This window comes from Pollachius pollachius (genome assembly GCF_949987615.1).
Source record: "Pollachius pollachius genome assembly, chromosome: 20".
Taxonomy (NCBI): domain Eukaryota; kingdom Metazoa; phylum Chordata; class Actinopteri; order Gadiformes; family Gadidae; genus Pollachius; species Pollachius pollachius.
In genome coordinates, this window is record NC_136953.1 from 14,003,569 (window position 1) to 14,025,190 (window position 21,622).

Sequence of the window (21,622 nt, forward strand, 5' to 3'; positions counted from 1 at the left end):
TGTCTTTGATTCAACTGAATCTCGTGAGGCAATCTCCGAGCGTTTTATAATAAGTAGCTCTCGGGTTCAAAGGTCAGGGCAGGGGATGTCTGCCAATTTGTTGGTTGCCTTCTATTATCTTATACGCGCATAAAACACAAACACACCATCGTCATCATCAAAGTGTTCTAACAAAGGGCCCAGTTGGGAGGAAGATTTGACATGTAATGTGTGTGTGTGTGTGTGTGTGTGTTTGCGTCTTCCCCAGGTACACCTACACCCTGTGTCCCTTCAACCAGGTCTCCCAGACCAGCGACGCTGGGACTGAGTTCTTGCTAGGGTAAGTGGGCGGATGAGAGTTTACTTCAGTTGGGTGTTTTATAAATCAGGGACAAGCTACAGTAAAGAATGTGTCCCAAGGTCACAGATGTATTGTACCGGATGAGGCATCCTGCTCATTTTCAGATCTTCATATTGCCCTACGTATACCATCGAATGTAACAGGCTAGAATACAACATAACATAAAACATGCTACCTTAGCTACAGAAGGCACACAAAAAAACTCTGACTCACTTGCACACACACACACACACACACGCACGCACACACAAAAACACACAGACGCACACACAAAGATATCAGATATAGTTATGTGGATTTGTTACTTTCACATTGTTTAGCATCACTGGAGAAAATTATGTAAATCGGCAGATTTTAAGGTCGGTGGGGAGTTTACACACACACACACGCACGCACGCACACACACACACACACACACACACACACACATCTACCTACAATGCAGCAACAGGGGGTGACGGTGACTATGTCTACATGATTTTATCCGTGTTCCCTCCGCAGTCGTCTGGCGTTTCATCCCACCGCGCACTCTGTGCTCGTTTGTCTGCTCATTAGCGAGGGGAGCTGTGGGACTTTGAACCCAAAAAGAATCTCAGCGTTTTTAATTATTTTTGCTTTGTATATTTTAGAGCCAAGATACAAAAAAAAAAAAAACACCTTTGTTGTACATTTTGTTGTGTTTTTTAGTCGTAGCTTTCTTTCAATGAGCACCTCGGTGCCTCCGCTAACAACCTGAATCCACACGGGGCTTTTCATTACGGAGATTCAAACCCACCTCTAGACACACCCCAACCGGTTCAGACCCCACCCTGCACCCACGGCGTCGCCACCGCCGCCGCAACGTCCGTATAAAGTTACCCGGGCGGAGATATTTTCGCTACGGATTTGTTTTCCTCGGGTTTTATTTTTCAGTTTTTTTTCATTTTGATCGCCATTCAATCCGATGTTCCGCGTCACATGACCCTCCAATCGATGGCGGAGGGATCTCAGTTACGCCATGAATACCTCCCCGTCCCCCGTCCGGCTTTGACCCCTACAGGGAAAGAGGGGGGCCTTGTTGCTCTGTGAGGGTGGGGTTGTGTTGATCTGTGGAGATAGGGTTGGTGGGTTGGCTGGTGAGGGGGGTTGAATTTCATGGCAAAGGATTACATGGCCTTTGAAGAACCCCCCCACCCCCACACACATACCACGGAATCGTTGGCGTAGCGCTGGACTGCATCAAGATGGCCGCCTGGTCGTGAGCAATATCTTTCCATTCCCCCGATCAAATGACCGGAGGGGGAGGGGGGCGGCTTCTTAGATGTTTTCCACCTCGGATGTTCTGCAGATGGCGGTGAGATTGTTTCTTTCAGGCGCTGATAGGAAAACAGAAAGTTCAGAGGTCACGCTGAGATGGGTTTATTGTTGGTAAATATCCCAAATGGCGGGCAGACGAAGACGGGCATTTCTTTGCTCACCGTGTGCTGCTTTCAGTGCTGCTCTTTATGTATAACTCTTTATATAGAGACTTTTATGTTAGGAGATGTAAAAAGAGATTATTTTATTACATCACATCTACCGAAACATTTATTTACACTAACCTCAAATGACATGACCTTGATCCTCCTTTACAATATTGACTATTTTTCCAGTGTACATTCACAACTTTGTAATAACCTTTACCCTAAGCCTAGGTATGAGCCGACACTACCAGCAGACCCGAATACACAAAGGTATCATAGAAGCCCATCCGTAAATCTCTACTTACGGATATGAACATATGGTCGCATCAGGTTTCAGAATTATTTAGACAGTGTTAACATTGGCTGATTGTGTTATAAGCAGCATTGTACCCTAGTACTATTATTATTATTATATATTTTTTATTTAACCTTTATTTATCTAGGTGAGTCCTATTGATACCTTTAGCCCATTTTTCAAGGGAGCCCTGTCAAGTTCAATTATGTCAAATTGAAGATGATTAAATGGTATATTTAAGCTGTATTGTCTGGTCATCCGGTACTTATGATGACCACACCCATGACAGTGATGCGATTAGAAACAGGATGCCTTTTCTGTTCATGAGGATAAAATGCTTATGTATGCTATATATATGAATGCTTATAAAGCATTCTGGTAACATAACATGGACTAAATAGATCAGGTCTTACGTGTGAAAACGCATGGGGATAGAGAACACAGATGTAGCCAAGCTGGGTTGATTTATGTTATTATATATTATTCATTCTTTTGTAAAGTCAAGGGCAGAAATCTGTTTGACAAGCAAGAAACGATTCACCACCAAGTTTTTATTTGTTGATCGCCATTTTACTTTTGCTTCTCAAGATCGTTCAAATGAATAACTCAACGGTGTAAAACGGGGTCGCGTCTCCCCCTCTGCATCAGCCCCAGGACGGCCCGTACGATGCATCACGTCGGCACAGGATTCCTGGCAGGGCATCTTCAATTGTGTAACCGTCTTCCTCAGCCGTACACATTCTGCAACGATCTGAGTCAAAGTCCACATGGGCAGAGATACCTCCGCAGGTTATGATTAACGTTCAGATTCACATGACATCCTAAGGGTTAAAAAAAGAGTAATCATTACATTAGACTTCAATAGACAAAGTTCTAGTCGGGATTTGAACCCCGGTCTCAAGCAATGATCACCAACTGCTCTTTTCTGCGCCACCGTGACGAGGATATGATTGGCATGATGTGGCAGACTTTATAATTGACGTTACAATTCAAATGACAGGTCAGTAAGTTTCCCACCTTACATTGTAACATTGTGGATGTATGTAGACTGACATCCTTTGCCTGGTGACTCAACACACACACCCACACACACACACACACTGATGCACACATACACACACACACTCAGGGAAGCACCTGTTGTCATAGCAACATTTATTCATATCAAAAGCTGGAGTACATTAGTAATATTTCATCTGTTTATCTGAGGAGAAATCTCACACACAACAGCAGTTCTCAGGGCCCAAGGCAGAGTTCGTCATTATACATTTATTACAAAAAACCGTACAGAACGGTAGGCCGACGCAAGGCTGAGGAGAAAAGTTTCAGCTGCTGGTTAGCAAACTGTTCCATCGCTGAGCCATGTATAGACACATTGAAGCAATACGATACATCACAGCAGTACCCTAAGCAAAGGGTTTAGACCTTTTTAGTTGGCAGAGCCATACAAAATCAATAGCTTCTAATTATTCATAGAATATCCAAAGAAGTGTTTACATAATCATCGTTCAACATTTTGAGGGATACTTTGCAAATTGCAAATTTGACATTACAATCATGGAAGGGAATAATAATAACACCTTGTCATAGTCTCTGTTCTGCCATTTCAATACCAACTCGGATTCTAGGTTGAGGTAATAAGATAAATATATGTTTTATTTGAGCCGGAAAGGAGCCTATCTTTGCGACATCATCCATTGAAAATGTAGCTCTGAATCCCACCGAGACCAGTCCGGTCTTGATGGTCTCCACCAGGTACAAGTAAAAAGAAAAGGTATGTGATTTGGAATGCAGCCAGAGTATGTCAGAAGCCAGGGTAGCCTAGCGCTGGCTAGCCGGTCGTTTTAGCTGGAATGAGACAACGAGGGACTCAGAGGTTCACTCGGCAAGCCTTAGCGCTCAATTCGGATTTAGTGACCAGATCAATTTTCTCTTGTTTTGCTGTCCACTTTATTTTTTCTAAGGGCCCATACTTCCGGTTTGAACTGGTCTCAGTCAGAACCGACCCGCATGCACACAACAAAAAGAACAAAGACGTCACACGCGGCAAGCGCTGACTTTTGCTGCAGAACCGCCTTTTTACCAGTGGAAATGTTACCACAATGAGATCCCCTTTTAATTCATAAAAAGGTTCTATTCTTATTGCAGACAGGGAGTCTGGGAGGAGCTCAGGGGGGAGGCGATTCCAAAGGGGAGCTAACTGAATCTGAGTTGCATGTTGGTTAACTCTGTGTGATTGATGCTGAAACTGATGTGAGGATGGGAGTATATACATAGGCTCCATAGTGCGCCGTTAACCGCTTCCAACGCCTCCCACTCACTCCCAAACACAGTCAACAGTCCTACGGACGAGCCAGTTAACTCTACTCATTACTAGGTACTACTGTTAACTCTCCACAATACTATGTACTACAGTTAACTTTACTCATTACTAGGCACTACAGTTAACTCTTCTCAATACTGGGTACTACAGTCTACACTACCAGGTACTACAGTCTAATACTGGGTACTACTGTTAACTCTACTCATTACTAGGTACTACTGTTAACTATCCACAATACTAGGTACTACAGTTAACTTTACTCATTACTAGGTACTACAGTTAACTCTACTCAATACTGGGTACTACAGGCTACACTACTAGGTACTACAGTTAACTCTCCTCCATACTGGGTACTCAATATGATATAAATACATACGATGTCTTTGTGGTGCAGTGGTAAGACCTGCTGATTGAAGTGCTGGAGATGAGGGTTCAAGTCCTTCCTATGTTGGTGTTCTTTTTAAACAAAAAGTCATTTTTGTGAATTGAATGTAAAATATAAAATCTATATTTACATTGTCTTGTTGGTGCAGTGGTAAGATCTGCTGATAAATCAGTTGGAGACTACGGTTCAAGGCCTGCTTATGTTGGTTATTTGTCAATGTGTTAATATATAATATCAAACATTACTGCTGAGGAAACTCTCCAGCTCTGTGGCGCATTGGAGAGAGTCATCGCTTATGGTCGCCGGAGTTCCTGGTTCAAGTCCTACCATGGCATGCAGAGGATTTTATTTATTTATTGTTTAAAAATACAATGTATACAGCAATATATTCCAAAAAAAACTCTGACCAAATTTCAACTAGCAAGACTGTGGTCCAGTTGGCGTGACGTGCCGTTTATAAGGTCTGCTGTTGATAAGCACTGCAGACCTGGGTTCAAGTCCCACCAACAATGTTCTTCTTCAAACCCAATTGTTCTATTGAAACATAGCCATGTGAATTGTAAAGTAAATCTTAAACTCTGACTGAATCACACACCGTGGATCACTGGCGAAGTGGATACAGCTGTGGATTATTTTGAAACGTTTTACAAAGAACATTGTCACTTGAATTGTCAGGTCAATTATAACCTCTCAGCAAATCTTAATTGGTGCGTCTGTGGTGCAGGTGATAGAGCTGTTAACTCTCTGTTCTGGAGATATGGGTTCAAATCCTGTGACCGATGATTTTGTAGGTGAATGATTGACTGTCCGATGGGTGAGTGGGATTGTCTGGGTGAGTGTGGAAATTATTGATGGAATAGGTTAGGTAGATTACAGCATTGGAATATACCTAGCCTAATTAAAAGGTGATCAATTTCAGCTAATAAAAACGTGATTCTGCAGCAAAAGTCATTGCTTGGTGTATACAGCACGTTATCGGTCCCCAGAACAGATTACCAAGAGTGTTTCCCGTCAACACTCTTCGGTTTTGGAAAAAGTTACAATTACCTAACTATTTTTCTAAATTGTGTTTGGAAATTCCAAGGAGTGAATGGCTGGGTCAAATGTAACTCCGACCAATTTTTTGCTAGCAAGTCTGTGGTCCAGTTGAGTGTTCTGCCGTATATAAGCTCTGGTGTTCGTAAGCACTGCAGACCTGGGTTCAAGTCCCACCAACGTTCTTTTTCAAACCCAATTGTTCTTTTGAAACATAGCCATGTGAATTGTAAAGTCAATCTTAAACTCTGACTGAATCACACACCGTGGATCACTGGCGAAGTGCATACAGCTGTGGATGATTTTCAAACATTTTACAACGAACATTGTCATTTGAATTGTCAGGTCAATTATAACCTCTCAGCATTTCCTAACTGGTGCCTCTGTGGCGCAGGTGATAGAGCTGTTAACTATCTGTTCTGGAAAAATGGGTTTGATTCCTGTGACAGATGATTTTGTAGGTGAATGATTGACTGTCCGATGGGTGAGTGGGATTGTCTGGGTGAGTGTGGAAATTATTGATGGAATAGGTTAGGTAGATTACAGCATTGGAATATACCTAGCCTAATTAAAAGGTGATCAATTTCAGCTGATAAAAACGTGATTCTGCAGCAAAAGTCATTGCTTGGTGCATACAGCACGTTATCGGTCTCCAGAACAGATTACCATGAGTGTTTCCCGTCGACACTCTTCGGTTTTTGAAAAAGTTACAATTACCTAACTATTTTTCTAAATTGTCATTGGAAATTCCAAGGAGTGACTGGCTGGGTCAAATGTAACTCCGACCAATTTTTTTGAAAGCAAGACTATGGTCTAGTTGAGTGTACTGCCGTATGTGAGCTCTGGTGTTCATAAGCACTGCAGACCTGGGTTCAAGTCCCACCAACGACCTTCTTCTTCAAACCCAATTGTTCTTTTGAAACATAGCCATGTGAATTGTAAAGTCAATCTTAAACTCTGACTGAATCACACACCGTGGATCACTGGCGAAGTGGATACAGCTGTGGATGATTTTCAAACATTTTACAACGAACATTGTCATTTGAATTGTCAGGTCAATTATAACCTCTCAGCAATTCCAAACTGGTGCCTCTGTGGCGTAGGTGATAGAGCTGTTAACTATCTGTTCTGGAGACATGGGTTCAATTCCTGGCATGGAAGGTTTTGTGGGAGTGAATGTATGGTGAATGGATGAATGTGAATAACTGTCTGTGTGAATTGAAATTGCTGTGAATGACTTAATTCACAACAATTAATTTGCACAGACAGTGATTCGGAATGAATGGGTGAGTGGGAATGACTGTTTGGGAGAATGGATGGCTGGGAATGAGTGCACTCATTCACCGTCATCCAATCTCCCAAACAGTCATTCGAAATGAGTGTCTGAGAGAATGGATCCCTTCACTAGACAGTCGTTCCCATGAACTGCCCATGGCAGGAAACAAACCCATGTCCCCAGAACAGGTAAGAAACAGCTAGCTCACCTAGTGATGGGCACCTCTTATTTGCATAAAGTTTCTAAAGTTTTACAATTTAATTAAGACTCCCTGGGGAATTCAGGGAATCCAGCTATTGTGGGTTCCAGGACTTGAACCCAAGTCTCCAGATCTCAGAGGAGATTACATTTTCATATCTCCTCTCTCCGTTGCGCCACCAAGACGCACAGAGACATATGGTCGGAATTTATACTTGTACTTGACGTTAGAATAGACTTAAGAAGAATATAATTATAACACCAACCTGATCAGGACTCGAACACGATGTCTTTAACACACAGTCCTCAAACACCAGCAACATTGGCCTTCTCCGTTGCGCCACCGAGACGCACAGAGACGGAGTGTCGGAATTTATACTTGACGTTAGAATAGACTTAAGACGAATATAATTTAATCACAAATGAGTGCAGCCCTCATTCACACAACACCAACCTGATCAGGACTTGTACACAATGTCTTTTACACACAGTCCTCAAACACCAGTAACATTTGCCTTCTCCGTTGAGCCACCGAGACGCAGCTGGTCGGAATTTATACTTGTAGTTGACGTTAGAATAGACTTAAGAAGAATATAATTGTAAGACCAACCTGATTAGGACTCGAACACGATGTCTTTAACACACAGTCCTCAAACACCAGCAACATTGGCGTACTCCGTTGCGCCACCAAGACGCACAGTTTCAAATTGTCGGAATTTATACTTGTAATTGACGTTAGAATAGACTTAAGAAGAATATAATTGTAACACGAACCTGATCAGGACTCGAACACGATTTCTTTAACACACAGTCCTCAAATACAAGCAACATTGGCCTTCTCCGTTGAGCCACATAGACATACACTCTGAGTGCTTGGAAGTTATGCTTGTAGTTGACGTTACAATATACATGGCTTAACAGCAAGAGGATTGTATCACAAACTCATCGCACAACACAAGTCAACAGGACTTGAATGCGATGTCACACACGCTCAGGCCTCCAACCAGCTTTTCAAAATAGATCGAGGCGTGGGCATTGTTGTCTCACAAGGGCTTCGAACCAGCACTTCCAGGCCCGTACATTAGTGACGTACTGTTCAAGGCCTTCTCCATTTTACCACGGAACCGTACACTCTGCCCTGCTCCGAAGTTATACCTGTAGTTGACGTTAGAATAGACGTGACTGAACAGAAGGAGGATGGGGTGGGGGGGGGGGGGGGTACTTTAAAACAAAAAGGTACAAGACCCCCCTACGTCTAATACTAGGTACTACTGTTGACTCTCCTCATTGCTGGGTACCACAGTCTAATACTAGGTACCACAGTCTAATACTAGGTACTAAAGTCTAATACTAGGTACTCCTGTTAACTCTACTCAATACTGGGTACTATAGTCTAATACTAGGTACTACAGTCTAATACTAGGTACTACAGGTAACCCTCCTCATTGCTGGGTACCTCAGTCCCACCATCAACCTATCAATACATAAGTACTAGATACTTCCATTAAAATAGCTCTTTCTTTTCCTCTTCTCAGAATTGTTGAGGATCGTTCGTCAAAATAACAAAACCACCGACGCAGAATCTCTGTTGGAATACCCTCCATGGGTTTGCACCGGCATGTCTTTTAAAGTGAGAGTTAGACTCAAGGGTTGGGAGGAGGACTCTGGGTGGCAGGGGATGGGGTCGGACGTCTGCTCCTGGGCACTAAATGATTTACGGAGACGACGTAACGGCCCGGACCACCGTGAGAAACGGCAACATGCTCCGGCGTCTCTTGGTTTTCGTCACAGGGCACATCGCCATTAGGATCACAGTTTCCTTCAACGGGAGCACAACCTCAGAAAATACTTCAGGACACATCACTGGTTCATTTAATTGAAATTATGCCTCCCGCCTCCTTTTATAAATTACTTTACTTTAAAGTAAATTATAAACTCTCACAAATTCATAGCTTTTGTCCCAGTGGTATATTTGATAGAGCTGTTGGTTGTGTGAGCTGGAGACATGGGTTCGATTCCTGTGACAGATGATTTTGTAGGTGATGGATTGACTGTCCGATGGGTGAGTGGGATTGTCTGGGTGAGTGTGGAAATTATTGATGGAATAGGTTAGGTAGATTACAGCATTGGAATATACCTAGCCTAATTAAAGGTGATCAATTTCAGCTGATAAAAACGCGATTCTGCAGCAAAAGTTATTGCTTGGTGCATACAGCACATTATCGGTCTCCAGAACAGATTACCAAGAGTGTTTCCCGTCGACACTATTCGGTTTTGGAAAAAGTTACAATTACCTAACTATTTTTCTAAATTGTCATTGGAAATTCCAAGGAGTGACTGGCTGGGTCAAATGTAACTCCGACCAATTTATTGCTAGCAAGACTGTGGTCCAGTTCAGTGTACTGCCGTTTATAAGCTCTGGTGTTCATAAGCACTGCAGACCTGGGTTCAAGTCCCATCAAAGATGTTCTTCTTCAAACCCAATTGTTCTTTTGAACCATAGCCATGTGAATTGTAAAGTCAATCTTAAACTCTGACTGAATCACACATCTTGGATCACTGGCGAAGTGGATACAGCTGTGGATGATTTTCAAACATTTTACAACGAACATTGTCAGTTAAATTGTCAGGTCAATTATAACCTCTCAGCAATTCCAAACTGGTGCCTCTGTGGAGTAGGTGATAGAGCTGTTAACTATCTCTTCTGGAGACATGGGTTCGATTCCTGCCATGGCAGGTTTTGTGGGAATGAATGTATGGTGAATGGACGTGTGTGAATAACTGTCTGTGTGAATTGAAATTGCTGTGAATGACTTAATTCACAACAATTAATTTGCACAGACAGTGATTCGGAATGAATGGGTGAGTGGGAATGACTGTTTGGGAGAATTGATGGCTGGGAATGAGTGCACTCATTCACCGTCATCCAATCTCCCAAACAGTCATTCGAAATGAGTGTGTGAGAGAATGGATCCCTTCACTAGACAGTCGTTCCCATGAACTGCCCATGGCAGGAAACAAACCCATGTCCCCAGAACAGGTAAGAAACAGCTAGCTCACCTAGGGATGGGCACCTCTTATTTGCATAAAGTTTCTAAAGTTTTACAATTTAATTAAGACTCCCTGGGGAATTCAGGGAATCCAGCGATTGTGGGTTCCAGGACTTAAACCCAAATCTCCAGATCTCAGAGGAGATTACATTTTCATAGCTCCTCTCTCCGTTGCTCCACCGAGACGCACAGAGTCATATGGTCGGAATTTATACTTGTAGTTGACGTTAGAATAGACTTAAGAAGAATATAATTATAACACCAACCTGATCAGGACTCGAACACCATGTCTTTTACACACAGTCCTCAAACACCAGCAACATTGGCCTTCTCCATTGCACCACCGAGACGCACAGAGACGGATTGTCGCAATTTATACTTGTAGTTGACGTTAGAATAGACTTAAGACGAATATATTTTAAACACAAATGAGTGCAGCTCTCATTCACACAACACCAACCTGATCAGGACTCGTACACGATGTCTTTAACACACAGTCCTCAAACACCAGTAACATTGGCCTTGTCCGTTGCGCCACCGAGACGCACAGAGTCAGACGGTCGGAATTTACACTTGTAGTTGACGTTAGAATAGACTTAAGAAGAATATAATTAAAAGACCAACCTGATTAGGACTCGAACACGATGTCTTTAACACACAGTCCTCAAAAACCAGCAACATTGGCCTTCTCCGTTGCGCCACAGAGACGCACATAGTCGGATTGTCGGAATTTATACTTGTAGTAACGTTAGAATATACTTAAGAAGAATAAAATTATAACACCAGCCTGATCAGGACTCGAACAAGATGTCTTTAACACACAGTCCTCAAACACCAGCATCATTGGCCTTCTCAGTTGCGCCTCCGAGACGCACAGGATCGAATTGTCGGAATTTATACTTGTAGTTGACGTTAGAATAGACTTAAGAAGAATATAATTATAACACGAATCTGATCAGGACTCGAACACGATGTCTTTAACACACAGTCCTCAAACACCAGCAACATTGGCCTTCTCCGTTGCGCCACCGAGACGCACAGAGGCAGATGGTCGGAATATATACTTGTAGTTGACGTTAGAATAGACTTAAGAAGAATATAATTTAATCACAAATGAGTGCAACTCTCATTCACACAACACCAACCTGATCAGGACTCAAACACGATGTCTTTAACACACAGTCCTCAAACACCAGTAACATTGGCCTTCTCCGTTGAGCCACAGAGACATACACTCTGAGTGCTTGGAAGTTATACTTGTAGTTGACGTTACAATATACATGGCTTAACAGCAAGGGGATTGTATCACAAACTCATCGCACAACACAAGTCAACAGGACTTGAATGCGATGTCACACACGCTCAGGCCTCCAACCAGCTTTTCAAAATGGATCGAGGCGTGGGCATTGTTGTCTCACAAGGGCTTCGAACCAGCACTTCCAGGCCCGTACATGGGTGACGTACTGTTCAAGGCCTTCTCCATTTTACCACGGAGCCGTAGACTCTGCCCTGCTCCGAAGTTATACCTGTAGTTGACGTTAGAATAGACGTGACTGAACAGAAAGAGGATGGGGTGGGGGGGGGGGGGGGGGTACTTTAAAACAAAAAGGTACAAGACCCCCCTACGTCTAATACTAGGTACTACTGTTGACTCTCCTCATTGCTGGGTACCACAGTCTAATACTAGGTACCACAGTCTAATACTAGGTACTAAAGTCTAATACTAGGTACTCCTGTTAACTCTACTCAATACTGGGTACTATAGTCTAATACTAGGTACTACAGTCTAATACTAGGTACTACAGGTAACCCTCCTCATTGCTGGGTACCTCAGTCCCACCATCAACCTATCAATACATAAGTACTAGATACTTCCATTAAAATAGCTCTCTCTTTTCCTCTTCTCAGAATTGTTGAGGATCGTTCGTCAAAATAACAAAACCACAGACGCAGAATCTCTGTTGGAATACCCTCCATGGGTTTGCACCGGCATGTCTTTTAAAGTGAGAGTTAGACTCAAGGGTTGGGAGGAGGACTCTGGGTGGCAGGGGATGGGGTCGGACGTCTGCTCCTGGGCACTAATGATTTACGGAGACGACGTAACGGCCCGGACCACCGTGAGAAACGGCAACACGCTCCGGCGTCTCTTGGTTTTCGTCACAGGGCACACCGCCATTAGGATCACAGTTTCCTTCAACGGGAGCACAACCTCAGAAAATACTTCAGGACACATCACTGGTTCATTTAATTGAAATTATGCCTCCCGCCTCCCCCCCCACGTCCCCAGCGCATGTAGAGTTAAACTTCCAGCAAGCTAGGTCTAATTGGGATTTTCGGTGTTATTTCCGTTGCGCCATCACCTCCCACACCACTGCCCACTTGGTGTGTTGAAACGTGGCGATGGGGGGTTCTTCATGTGGGATAAATAGCTAACAGAATGCTAACTGGCAGTTGCGTGACCACCACCATGCCCTCCTCCCCGTCGTACGCTAACTGACAGGCAGGCTAGCAGTTAGCATGGAAAAGAGCAATATGCATTGCCCAGAATCTCTCACATACACGCACGCACACACGCACGCACACACGCACGCGTAAGCATGCAAACAGGCAGGCAGGCATGCAGGCACACACAGACACACACACACGCAGACACACAGTTAAGATCGCACACCCACATATAATAATAATAATAATCATAATAGTATATATTTACATTAGCGTTGCGCCTTTTTCTGAGTACCCAAAGACCCTCGACAAAATGAGGAAGACCTTTTCCAAGGGAAGAGAGACAGACCCTTCTGGTCTGTCTCTCTTCCCTTGGTATGAGGCCGCGTACGCATGCTGCGTCACTCCTGGTGGTTCCTGGTGGAACTGCAGACCTCAGGAAGGGCTGAGGTCAGGGAGGAGGTCTCAGAGGTAGGACGGGGGTCCCAGGGATTTGTAGGTGATGAGCTGTGTTGTGAATCGAATCCTGTGTTGAACTGGGAGCATGTGGAAGTCAGGGAGGACAAATTAGTTTGTAAACTCTGATTTACAAAAAGGACGTCATAGCGGTCCTCTCGACGGTAAGTGCTTCGGTTGGTCGCGGCCTCTCTGACATTTTGAAGCTCCGCATAAACCGGCACGTCCGAATCCCGGATACGACTGGAGGAGTCTAGGTGAAGTCATCTCACTGTTTCTTCTTCCTACACTTGTTGTTGTTTTCGTTTCTTCAAGACTGACTCATTTGAGGAGAGGTTGTGGGAGCCTGTGTGCCGCTACCAACACATTCACGACCTCTACGCCAGGACCACAGGAAGTGTAACAGCATACAAATGATATCTCCCTCTGCGGCGAGAAGCAGCGACTCTTTGTCTGATAACACCGGAGAGCCTTTCCTCCGGAAATAGGGACTACACACTGCAGTTTTTCCAACACTGCATCAGTACACAGTACACAGTAGAATACACCAACACTGCAGCAGTACACAGTACACAGTAGAATACACCAGCACTGCAGCAGTACACAGTACACAGTAGAATACACCAGCACTGCAGCAGTACACAGTAGAATACACCAACGCTGCATCAGTACACAGTAGAATACACCAACACTGCAGCAGTAGCACGGTGATCAGTGCAACACACACGCTCTGCAGGAGCAGTGAGCCAGTCCACAGGGGTACACACACAAACTGCAGCAGTGCTGCTAACTCAGGGGGGGGGCGGCTGCGTACCCCCATGATGCACTGTACCGTTATCGGGGAGCGTGGCGACGGGCCGTAGGTGTGCGAGTGTGTGTCGGGGGGGAGGGGAGGATGGTGGTGGGGAAGGGTGGTGCAAGGAGGTGAGTTGGGGGGGGGGGGGATGAATCATAGCTCGTGCGCTGGGAATAATGTTCATTTTTTATCCTGTCAGACCATCCGTCAAAAGCCTCTCTGGGTAGGGCCCTGGTACCCCCCCCCCACACACACACACACACACACACGCCGATATCAATCTAGTCCCTGTTCTCCTCCTCCTCCTCATCCTTCTCCCCAGAGCGGGTGAGGCTGGGTGGGGGGGGGGAGAGAGGAGGGGACGGGGGGGTGCTTTGATTTAAACGCTAGCATTTATCACACCTGCTTCACCGCCCTAAAGGACAACGAGGGAGAGAGCAATAGAGTTAGAGAGAGAGAGAGAGAGAGAGACTACAGTACTAGGGAAAACGAGGGGGAGAGCCATAGATTTAGAGGGAGGGTGCAAGGGAGAGAACGAGAGAGAAAACAAGGGCGAGGGCAATATATATAGAGAGAGAGAGAGAGAGAGAGAGAGAGAGAGTGAGAGAGAGAGGAAGCAGAGACAAAAGAGAGAGCGGGAGAGTTAGAGAGAGACAGATTTAGAGTGAGAAATAATGAGTGAGAGCACTAGGGAGAACGAGGGCGAGAGCTATAGCATTAGAGAGTGAGCGAGAGAGAGAGAGAGAGAGAGAACCATAGAGATAGTTAGAGCCAGCGTAGGGGACACGAACATGAGTGTCTCCGTGGCGAGGACGCTCACCTCCCAGTATCCATACTCTTGACGACCGGGGCCATGTTGCCGTCGGTGTCCCTCTCGTCTAGGGCGTGACGAGCGCCGTGCCGCGGCGTGCGTCTGACGTAGCGGGCGCCACCGTCAGCTGATCACACACCACCGTGCACGTCCCGCACACTGTTGGGGACTTCTGACCGAAAAAGGAGTGTGATCTGGTTGCGCCGTGTGTTTTATGTTTCCGTTGTGCCTCCCCGCCCCTCCCTCCCTAAACGCCCCTCACTGGGGCTGCTGTCGGGCCATTAGCCAAACAAAACGTCCTTCACCAACAACACACACACACACACACACGCACGCACAACAGCCCGCGAGAGCGTTTATTTGTGTGTGTATCGCGAACGCACACGTCGTCATTACGTCGTGCGCGTGCGGGGGGAGGGTTGTTGGGGCTGTGTGCTCACAAGCCGTGCCTCGCCCGTGCATGCCAACGCCGCCGTGATTTCCCTCATTTCCTTTCTTGGACTCCATTCAGCCGTTCTCCCGCTCGCGCTCTCGCCTCTCCAGAAATGGCAACTCTAACAATGCCATCAGCTATGATAATGACAACGGAATAGGGGTGCAGGGGTGCAGGGGTGTAGGGAGTGTGTGTGTGGAGCAAGGGAACCGTTGCGTGGTCTGTGCGGTGACAGCGTCGTCCATCTTCATAATGTCCGCAACACCTCCCATTACCCAGCCCCCTGCCCCCCGCCTCCCCAGAGAGGGGGCTGCCATGCCGGAGAGCCTTTTTCCAGCGTGCAGACACACGCACACACACACACACACACACACACACACACACACACACACACACACACACACACAGGCAGTATGAGGACCTGCCAGGCAGAATGGGCCAACATCGCAGCAGTGTGAATCAATATTGTACCGTGACAAAAGATGCTCTCGGTTTTTGCTTCGTTTGTATTTCTGACGATAACGCGATCCGTCACGTCGACGGTGTCATAGGAGTTTGATCGTTGACTCGGTCTTGCCGTGTTTTTCTTAACTCGGGGAGAAATTTACGATATTGTTAAAAGCCGAGGATAACGATCGCGGGGCTTTGGCGACTTTTGTGGTATTACGGCGGATTTCGCCCGATATTCATTTTATATATCTGTTGGATCGTGTTCCACAGGAGTGATCTCAACGACTCACCGAAGGCTGTGCCACTCTGTTTTTTATGTTTTCTCCTTTGCCTTCTTAAATGTCATTCCCCAGATTGAAAGCTTTACGCAACAAAACAAAATCAGCGACAGCATGGAACCAGCCAGCAAAAGTGTGGCCCCTAAAATCCTCTCCAATCTCCAATTTCTTTATTATTTTTTTACAACCTGTGCTTTTAACAGCTCACCAGACTATGTTCCTAGCGGTTGAGATTCCTGTCAGAGACTTGTTTTGGATAAACAGACGCAGACATGCTCCTCATATTCTCCCGGCGAAATCAAAAGACGCCTCATTCACTGCTCATTCAGATCTCCCCAAAGGTCAGAGCGGGAGGAAATGGAAACGGAAAGCAGATCCAGTCCGAAAAACACGATATGAACCAGAAAAAAAACCCAGGAACAAAACGCGGTAAACGACACCGTGATGGATGACTTCCCCCCCCCCCCCCCCCCTTAGTGTTCTCAAATAATAGTGTTACTTTATTTTTTCATTTTATTGGGGGTAAGGGGGTGGGGGGTGCTCTAGGGAAATCAGTTGGCTTCACGTCCAGGGTCATGAGGTCAGTGTCCCCCCCCCCCGACCTACACACACCTCAGCGGGGTTCAAGGATCAAGGACTGCTGTTGTATTGCACCGGGGGTTAAGCAGCTCTCCAAGGTGCCCCCCCACACACACTCACACACACACACACACACACCAACACCTCGATGAGCATGACAGGGCGAGAGAGGTAGCGGTATAGAGAGAGAGAGAGAGAGGCAGAGAGAGAGAGAGAGAGGGGGGGGGGGGGGTAGAGAGATATATAGAAGTGTGGCGAGAGGGAGATAGAACTCACATTTGTGGGGGGGGGGTTGTAATGGGGGCTTTTGCTTTCACAATAGAGAGAGAGAAAAAATACAGCGAGGTAGCCTAGCAACATTGGAGCAGCCAGCGTTCTGAACGACCGCGGTGTACGCAAGGCAGCTTGGGGGGGGGGAGAGGAGGGAAGGGGGGGTATAACGGTCGCTCCGAGAGGGGGCCGTGTGTCGGCCAACGTCGGGGAAGAGAAATATAGGCAGGTTGATAGCTCGCTGTGTGTGTGTGTGTGTGTGGGGGTGGGACGTGTGCGTCGTAGTGATTTCACTATTTATTATTTCAATGCTGTAAATAAGCGATTACCACAGAGGAAATGGGAAACACAATGCAGCCCCTGTTCTAATCCACATTATTATAAAACAGGGATATGCTTCAAAATATCGTGACAGGGAAATTAGCCAGAGTGATTGCCCCGCAAAATACAGTACGGGTACTTTAGGCTGCTCCTATAGTACTGAGGCATTAAACCGACGTTATAGTGTGGTTCACATAGAGGACATCTGTCACAAGGCGTTATGGAATGTGGAAATGTGTTCATCAGTTCATATCGAAGACAATGGAGAAATAAAAAATAAAGCCTCAGCCTTTTATTTTTCTAAATGTTGTTACGTTTTAATAAATCGTCGGCTTCCTTCTATTTTTATGATTAATTACTTCCCCCTTTCAGCCTTATCATTTATTTATTTTTTACAGTCACCGGGCATGTATAAACAGCACGAAATTGGCTCATTATCTCGATAGGTGGCTGTTTCTCGCTAGGCGAGGCAATCCCATTGGAGCCGGGAGACAGTCCAACGGCCTGATGAAGGTCACCGGAAACACACAGCCACCAAACTCCAGCAACGCCCATCTCATGATGTCTCGAAGGACTGATTCGCCTTAACGACTGCGTTGAAACTTTCTCCTTTCCTGATCTGTAAATACCATTGTTTTACATCATAAATGGACTGCATTTATACAGCGCTTTTTTAACCCCTGGCCAATCAAAGCACTTTACAATATCGCCCTACATTCACCCATTCATGCACACGTTCACACACCGACGGCGGAGTCAGCCACGCAAGGCGACAGCCAGCTCGTCGGGGTGAGGCGTCATGCTCAGGGACACCTCTGCACTCAGCTAGGAGGAGCCGGGGATCGAACTAGCAACCTTCCGGTTACCAGCCAACCCACTTCATAACCCTGAAAGTAACGCTTGCCCCATGCTGAGCACAACCAGATCCCTGTGGTTCCTCCGACGCAAGAACTCTTTGGATTATTACTGTTTTATTTATTTTATTTTTTTATTTTTTTGTTTCCTTTGTGCTCGCGTAATTCCGTCCCGTCTCGACCGGCCGTGTCCAGCTTTCGGCCAGATCAAGCGCAGAGAGGCGAATATTACGATGACATATTATCCGCCAATCAAATCGCACCGTCGACGGAAGAAGGGCGCCAAGAGTCAGCCTATAGTGCAGCACGGCGGTGCTCTGTCCTTTAATCTCCGGGTTCTTTTGAACCGGACGCCGCCGCGAGACATTTGATGTACACCACGCCAAGCTGACTGCTCCGACAAAAGCCAGAGGGTAAGCCTCAGAGACGCTGGACATGAGAGATTAGTGGCCGGGCTGAGCCACTCCTTGTCATTTCACTCCGGGGGTAGGGGGCCATGGGTCGGTGGTAGACCCTGGTACCATTGTCCTTGTGGGACCAATGGGGCGGCACGTGGCTCAGGAGGAAGACCGGGTTGGCTTGTAACCGGAAGGTTGCAAGTTTGATCCCCGGCTCCTCCCGGAGTGTCGAGGTGTCCCAGAGCAAGACCCCCTCACCCTGACTGCTCCCGGCGAGCTGGCTGTCGCCTTGCGTGGTTGACACGCATTTGGGGTCGGCTTAGCTCAGGAGGTAGAGCAGTTGCCTTGTAACCGAAAGGTCGCTAGTTCGATCCCCAGCTCCTCCTAGCTGATTGTTGATGTGTCCCTGAGCAAGACACTTAACCCTAACTGCTCCTGACGAGCTGGCTGTCGCCTTGCATGGTTGACTCTGCCGTCGGTGTGTCAATGTGTATATTAACCGATGTGAGTCGCTTTGGATAAAAGCGTCTGCTAAATGCCCTAATTGTAATTGTAATTGGTGTGTCCATGAATGGCTGAATGATGAACTGTTCTCGTAGGACCAATGGGACTAGGGTCTAACCTTGTCTCTTGGTCAGGGGTGACTCATTACAGATCTACTCCCTTCGTCTTTGAAGATGACAAAAAAAGAAGAGGATATGTTGTAGCAGTAGAAGGGGGGGTGGGTAGCACAGTTAACCAACCAGCTTTAGAGAACTGCTGTTGGGTGTACAACCTAAGCATGCCGACCAATAGGATAGCCCCACGCGTGTGTTCGGCGTGTGTAGGACCATTAAAGTAAAAGCCCATGCGATGTGTATATTGTTAAATACATGATTATACGTTCTCGCCAGAGTTAATTGACCGCAGCACTCACTGTGACTCACTAATGTTGGCAAGAGCCGTCGTGTCGGACAACCTGGGTTTGAACAACTCGACGCCTTCTGCTGGCATCTAGAAGGCTCTCATTGATGGAGTAATACTGGGCACACACGCCTAGGGTAATTAGCATGATTTGCAGCTGGATTTACCCCCTTCTGACTCTGGTCAGTGCGTTGGTATCGGTGTCCAACGATGCTGTAGGGTACGTTAAGATTGTATTTTATTACTTTACCAAAATCTGATACAGGCTGTCGTGATTCAAAACGTAAATATAAAACACGTTAAATATTCAAGGTCTGATATTGTATACATGTAGTGAGGGGGGGTCAGTTCCGCACACTAAACGACCAAAACAGTTCCATTTATCTTCATCTATCGCTGAGGTGGGTGGTCTTACCCCTTTTCCTTATTTGTAAAATCAATCGTCTCGCTTTTCCGAGGCGTTTTACTGCGTGCGCGTGCGTCAAACCACCATTCCGATCTCTTACTTGTTTTCCGATTCAAGCGTTTCAAGTTTGTGACTTTTCGTGGGTTATTGTGTGTGATTGTGAAAATAATGAACAAATCTGCATTTGTGTAATTTATTTTACTGTCCCCGTCTATTCCGGGCCCCGGCCACGACGACTTAACCCACAGCGAGGAGGTGGCGGGCGCCACTCAAACAAGTGCGTAATTGCGTGCCAAAGTGTTTTGCTTAATGCTTGCGTTTTTTTCCGCGTTTTTTTTTTCAAGTCGTCAAGGTCGCTCCCCGTCGTGCTATTAGCGCACAGAGTGGCCCTCGTTACCCGGGAGAGCACGAGACGATTAGCGTCCTCCCACTCCACGTGCGCGTGTGAGCGTGTGTGTGTGTGTGTGTGTTTTTGTGCGTGTGCGTGCGTGCGTGTGTGTGTGTGTGGAGGGGGGTGTTACGTGGCGTAGCCTACCATTATGAAGGACCGCCCCCCCCCCCCCCCCCCCCCCCCCCCCCCCCCGCCTCACACTCAGCCCCCCGGCCCCTCCCCCTGCGTAGCAGCCGTAGCCCACTCGCTAGTGACTCCACTACGTGTGTGAGTGGCCGCGGCTCCAACTGTACGTCTAATGACGGACGAGCATAGCATCGGAGTCCGCCGTCCCTCCCGGCTCCGCCCCCTTCGTCAGCCAATCAGGGCTGAGCTGAGGGGAAAAAGGGGGGGAGGGGAAGTGGAGTGGCAGGGTTAAGGTGTCGGTGCCCCCCCCCCCCCCAAACTGCAATTTTTTTTTTCTTTGCTTAACGTGAGGGGTTGCCGTGGAAACCGCTCCCCCTGGCCTGGGTTAATGAGGCGCGGGTGAGCTGTTAACTGAATACTGATTCTGGAGCGCCAGGATAGGTAGGGGTGGGTCGGAGCAGGGCTGGTGGAGGAAACACACGGGGGAGCGAGCGCGCCCGTCGCTGGCTGTAATGATGGCCTGGGTGTGTGTGTGTGTGTGTGTGTGTGTCTATTACGTGCATTATCTATCTAATCGCTCACACACACACACAGGTACGTACACGTACACATACACATACACACAAACGCACACTGACACTGAGAGACAAACACACACACACACACATTAAATCAAAAAAAAATCAACGTTGGTATTGAGCTTTGTCGCCATGTTTAATTAAGTTGGGATTGAACGGCTTCTTTAGCAAGAGTCATGACATTAGTGAAAGTAAGCACGACACACACACTCACACACACACACACATACGTCTGCTGACATACCGTTTGAATTACCTGTTAATACTTACTCGTCAGACTCCAACCAAGACTTGGCTAAGAAAGGTTGCTGCGACTGTCTGGTTTACAGAACATGATATAAAAGGTGTTCATACAATCATCCAACAGACTTTTAAAACAAACTCCCCAGGCTCTATGTGTTGAAGGGTTTAAAGTACATCTCAGGAGATTGTTACTGCAGAACTCATCAGGCTGACAAGGGGCTGTCAGAAACAGTGTCAAACACTCGAACCGCCAGACATAACAATCAAGACGTATTGGATTAAAAAAATCCCGCCGACATGTATTTAATGTTAGTTCAGAGCAGCGTCTGAATCCTCATACTCTTCTTGTGCTTGCTTAATGACATTCTCACAGTCCAACCACTGTGCCGTTTGCCAAGGTTGCACAAGGAACTCCTAACCCCAGGAACTCCTAACCCACGGGGTTGGAGCTTTACCCATAGCGCTAATATGCTATGCTAACCCCTGATTGGACTCTGAGGCTGGGCGAGGTCGCCCACCTTTTGCACATTAAGCAATCAG

At 46.5% G+C, this 21,622-nt stretch overlaps 1 long non-coding RNA gene across 1 annotated transcript in view; it reads left to right on the forward strand.

Moving 5' to 3' along the window:
* The first annotated feature begins 247 nt into the window (after positions 1 to 247).
* The window catches only part of LOC307091199, a 32,369-nt gene continuing 10,994 nt past the window's right edge, over positions 248 to 21,622 (forward strand). Inside the window, exon 1 of the long non-coding RNA XR_013812714.1 lies at positions 248 to 319. This is a non-coding gene — a long non-coding RNA (uncharacterized lncRNA). The remainder of the gene's footprint in view (positions 320 to 21,622) is intronic.